This window comes from Erinaceus europaeus, chromosome 15, assembly GCF_950295315.1.
Source record: "Erinaceus europaeus chromosome 15, mEriEur2.1, whole genome shotgun sequence".
Lineage (NCBI taxonomy): Eukaryota > Metazoa > Chordata > Mammalia > Eulipotyphla > Erinaceidae > Erinaceus > Erinaceus europaeus.
Window position 1 is genome coordinate 61,275,913 of NC_080176.1, and position 6,000 is coordinate 61,281,912.

Sequence of the window (6,000 nt, forward strand, 5' to 3'; positions counted from 1 at the left end):
TTTATGTCTTTGGTGTTGTCGAGACTAGAGAAATTTTCAGCTATTATGGCCTGGAGAATGCTTTCTTCCTCTCCTTCTCTTTCTTCCTCTGGTAAGCCAATAATGCGTATATTGTTTCTTTTGAAGTCATCCCATAGGACTCTGTTGTTGTTTTCAGCATCTCTTAATCTCTTTTTGAGATCTCTTACTTCTTTTTTAGTTGTCTCTAATTCATCCTCAATCTTGCTAATTCTGTCTTCAGCCTCATAGATTCTATTCTCTCTGCCCTCTACTGATTTCTGGAGTTCATCTATTTTGTTGCCCTGCTCTGATACTGTTTTAGCTTGTTCAGCTAGTTCCCTTCTTAGCTCAGCGATTTCAGCTTTCAGCTCTCTAATAACCATGAGATAATTAGAATTTTCTTCCATATTCTCATTTGTTGTTCCTGCATTTCTGATTACAATTTTTTCAAATTCTTTACTCACTCCTGTGATTATTTCCTTAGCTAATGTTTGGATGTTGAACTCGTTGTTTTGTGCTTCACCCTCTGGAGGACCTTTAGCTGGACTCTTGTCCTGGTTCGAGTCTCCAATATTTTTTCTTGTTGTTTTAACCATTTTATATATTATGTTATGAGTTCCCTTTATCAGTACTTTTAAAATTATTGATTACTATTGCCTGGATTGACTTGTGTCTAAGTAATTTAATTAAAGGGTTTACTGTGGTGGAAGTTAACAGTTTTTTCAATCCCTGAGTTGGAGCTCAGTGGTGTAAAAGCCTCTTTGTTTTTCTTCCCTGTAGGCTATGGGAGCCTGAGGGCTTTTAAACTATCAATAGGCTTCTTAGCTTAATCACTGACTCCTGACCAAGAGATAAAGCAGGGTGTGGCAGAGATAATCCAGTGGTTATGCAAAGAGACTTTCACAGCCCCTCAGCTATGCCACTGAGGTATAGGTCTTCTCTTGAGTTTCCCGGTTAGATCTCTGTCCCCTGGTGTCCCTCCATGTTGCTGCTCCAGATTCTGAGGGTAGTAGCAATGGAGACTCAGAGTTGCACTTGGTGAGTCTCTGGGGAGTCCTTTCCTCCCTTCAGCTGTCCCCTTGTTGTGGAGCAGACTGGAGGTGGTGTCTCCACTGATAAACTGTTGAACTGTTAGCAGTCACTTAATCTCTCCTTAGGCCCCTCTCTCCTCTCTGTCACCAGCCACGCGTGTTTGTACTCACGGGTGATTTACTGGGTTCCTGTTGTCATTCTAGTCCTGTCTTGTTTCGGTCCCGGGTGGTCTCCTTTGGTATTCCTAGTTGATCCAGGAGAGGAGAGGAGAGGAGAGGAGAAAGGATCTGATGCTCGTAGCTCCGCCTCCCAGATCTGCATTATTATCCCAGGCATGTGAGAAACAGGGCATATGCCTTCCCATGGACATGGCTGGCCTGTGTTCAAGTCCCAGCTCTACATGAAGTGTCATGGCACATTGATGTAATGGTGTCTCTCTTTCTCTCTAGCTAAATTTTGTTTAAAAAAGTAGACCAGGAGCAGAGAAATTACACATACCTAAGCCCCAGTTCCAGTGATGATAGTTATCATCATCTTCCTTAAAAGTAAATAAATAAGATTCTTTTTTTAAAAAAAGTTATTTAGATAGAGACAGAGAAATCAAGAGGGGGAGGAGGTAGAGAGGAATAGAGAGAGAGATAGCTGTAGCTCTTTTCACCACTCATGAAGCTTCTCCTCTGCAGGTGGGGATCAGAGGCTTGAACCCAGGTCTTTGCACATTGTAATGTGAGTGTTTGACCAGGCATGCCAATGTCTGGTCCCCATAAATCATATATATATATATATATATATATATATATATATATATATATATATATATATAATTACCAGAACACTACTCAGTTTGGCTTATGGTGGTTCAGGGGATTGAACCCCCATAAATCAGATTCTATAGGGTAAAAATGCCTGTTGTGACCAAGGAGGGAGGTGGCTCAGTGGATAGAGTACAGGACTTGTCATCATGAAGCCTTGGGTTCAGTCTCTAGTGTTGTATATGACAAATTGTTCCCCTCTCTCTCTCTCTCTCTCATGTCTGTTATGTGCAGAGGGGATCACATAATAGTTCTGCAAAATACTTTCATGCCTGAGGCTCTGGAATCCTAGCTTTAATCCCTAGCACCGCCATAAACCAGAGCTGAGCAGTGCTTGGTAAAAAATAATAAATAAATAAATAAATAAATAGGGTGGAGGGTAAATAGCATAATGGTTATGCAAACAGATTCTCATGGCTGAGGCTCCAAAGTCCTAGGTTCAGTCTCCCACAGAACTCTGGAAAAAAACAAAACAAAACAAATCAAAACAAACAAACAAACAAAAAATATATATATAGTCTGCTGTGTTCTCAGCCAGTTTCATCAGAGGAGAATAGGGGAAACAAAGACTCCTGGAAGAAGGATTAAATGACAGAGCACAAAGGGTTTATAAATAGAAGTGTTTTGCTCTTCTCAGAACAAAAGGAAGAAGACAGCCCTGTCTGGTGATATTCATTTGGAAAAGGGACTTTTTTCTTTTTCTCAGTCAAGAGTGGGGACATTGAGCTGGGCATGGTGGGGGTGGAGCTAGTACAGGGTTTCTTAGAAATGAACCAAAACACCAGGCCTCAGTACCAAACAGAATTGCTGTTCAGGCCTGACTAGAGGAGAGAAACCACCGAGAAAGGAAATCCCCAAGAGATAACAATGTGCTCCTGAGTTCAAGTTCCAAGTATAGGACAATGTGACCTGCTCTTAGTAGGTAGAACGTCACTCATGCAGCAAGCTGGAATCACCTGATGTCTTATTTTGCAAAGCAGGTAGTTTTAAATTTTAATTATCTACTTGACACATATTAATGTGTTCTGTCATCTCAAACCCTAAGTCTATCTGTGACATAAATAACTGTTTAAAAACAAAAACAGAAAAAAAAAATCCTGATTCGAGCCCCAGCTCCCCACCTGCAGGGGAGGCCACTTCACAAGAAGTGAAGCAGGTCTGCAGGCATCTATCTTTCTCTCCCCTCTCAATTTCTTTTTGTTCTATCCAACAACATCAACAACAGCTATAATAGCAAGGGCAATAAGGGCAACAAAAAATGGCCTCCAGGAGCAGTGGATTCATAGTGCAGACACTGAGCACCAGTGATAACCCTGGAGGCAATAAATAAATAAATAAATTGGTGAGTTAGGGCTAGCATGCTCCAGCAAAGTCAACAATAGTGGACAATGAATTATAACAACAACAAAAAGTGCTAACAATCTTGTTATAGAATTTACTTTTTGAAGATAAAGCAATTGGTTTTGAATACCTTACCCTACTCAGAAAGATAACAAAAGATGGGAATTAAAGTAGCAGATAAATAAAAATATTCCTTTTTTAATATCTCCACCTTATAAATAAATAACAAAGAATTTAAAAGTCAAAAAAATATTCCTTTTATGAAAGAGAGACCAAAACATTGCTTAGTCATATGTAGTCCTGGGGACTGAACTGAAGAAGTACTGGGTTGTTGATAAAATCATGATGCCAGTAGGGCACCAAAGTAAAAACCCTGTGGTGAGGGGTAGACATTCAGCTTCCTGGGCTGGTGGGTGGGTGGGATGGGACACAGTCTTCTGGTGGTGGGAATGGTGTTTATATACACTCCTAGTAAAGTGTAGTCATATAAGTCACTAGTTAATTAATATGAGAGGGAGAAAATTAATTGTATGTCTCGAAGTTTTTAAAACACAGACTGAGTATTCTTAATATATAGGCTGTGTATTTGATATGCAGACTCTCTCAAAAGCCTAGACCGAGTAGATCAGAGGCAACCAGTGGCACAGCTATTTACAAGATACTGGGTACTATACAGCAAACCCTAACAAAAGGACTTTTCAAAGTTAACCCAATTACCAAATAATGTGATGATAACATTAACTATCCACTGTCTTTTTGAACCCTAAGACAGCAGGAAACTCACATCTCCACTACAGAGCCTGTATTTCCCCCAGTCCTGGAACCTTAAGATAGGGCCCACTTTCCCGCATGCCTCTCCCAATCCATATCAAATAGTATTGCATCAGCCTATCGCAACCTAATCAACGCAACGATTGCCACCTCAACATGCTTCAGCTCAGACTGTATCCAGAGACTTCAGGTGTGGATTGACAACCCTTCAGCCTCATTACTCAGGTGAGACCTTTCCTTTCATAGCATTCTCTAATTCCATCCCAGGTGGATCACTTCCTAACAAAGTCCCAAAACCTACTTATACACCAGGTTCTGTGAGAGAGAGCATATGTTCACACGTATCCATAAACAAGTGCAAAATATATACCTGAAAGCAGAAGTACACTAGAGTTTGCAGTGAGCACCCCCCCCCAACACTTCCTCTCCACTATTCCAACCTTTGGGTCCATGATTGCTCAACAATTTGTTTGGCTTTGTATGTTAACTCTCTTTTCAGCCACCAGGTTCCAGATGCCATCAGGATGCCGGCCAGGCTTCCCTGGACTGAAGACCCCACCAATGTGTCCTGGAGCTCCGCTTCCCCAGAGACCCACCCTACTAGGGAAAGAGAGAGGCAGACTGGGAGTATGGACCGACCAGTCAACGTCCATGTTCAGCGGGGAAGGACTTACAGAAGCCAGACTTTCCACCTTCTGCAACCCACAATGACCCTGGGTCCATGCTCCCAGAGGGATAGAGAATGGGAAAGCTATCAGGAGAGGGGATGGGATATGGAGATTGGGTGGTGGGAATTGTGTGGAGTTGTACCCCTCCTACCCTATGGTATTGTTAATTTATCCTTTCTTAAATAAAAAATAAATTTAAAAAAAAAAAAAAAGCTTCTGCAAAGCTAAAGATACTACCCAAACCAAGAGACCCCTCACAGAATGGGAGAAGATCTTTACATGCCATACATCAGACAAGAGTTTAATAACCAACATATATAAAGAGCTTGCCAAACTCAACAACAAGGCAACAAATGAACCCCATCCAAAAATGGGGGGAGGACATGGACAGAATATTCACCACAGAAGAGATCCAAAAGGCCCAGAAACACATGAAAAAATACTCCAAGTCTCTGATTATCAGAGGAATGCAAATAAAGACAACAATGAGATACCACTTCACTCCTGTGAGAATGTCATACATCAGAAAAGGTAACAGCAGCAAATGCTGGAGAGACTGTGGGTTCAAAAGAACCCTCCTGCACTGCTGGTGGGAATGTCAATTGGTATAACCTCTGTGGAGAACAGTCTGGAGAACTCTCACAAGGCAAGAAGACCTACCCTATGACCCTGCAATTCCTCTCCTGGGGATATAGCCTAAGGAACCCAACACACCCATCCAAAAAGATCTGTGTACACATATGTTCTTGGCAGCACAATTTGTAATAGCCAAAACCTGGAAGCAACCCAACCCAGGTGTCCAACAACAGATGAGTGGCTGAGCAAGTTGTGGTATATATATATATATATATATATATATATATATATATATATATATATATATATATATATATATATATACTATTCAGCTATCAAAAATGGTGACTTCACTATTTTCAGTCGATCTTGGATGGACCTTGAAAAATTCATTTTGGGAGTTAGGCGGTAGCACAGTGGGTTACGTGCATGTGGCGCAAAGTGCAAAGACTGGCGTAAGGATCCCAGTTTGAGCCCCTGGCTCCCCACCTGCAGGGGAGTCACTCCACAGGCGGTGAAGCAGGTCTGCAGGTGTCTGTCTTTCTCTCCCCTTCTCTATCTTCCCCTCCTCTCTCCATTTCTCTCTGTCCTATCTTAGAATGATGACATCAATAACAACAACAATGAAAACAACAAGGGCAAAAAAAGGGAAAATAAATAAATACATTAAAAAAATTTTTTTTAATTCATGTTAAGTGAAATAAGTCAGAAACAGAAGGATGAGTATGGGATGATCTCACTCTCAGGCAGAAGTTGAAAAACAAGATCAGAAAAGAAAACACAAGAAGAAACTGAACTGG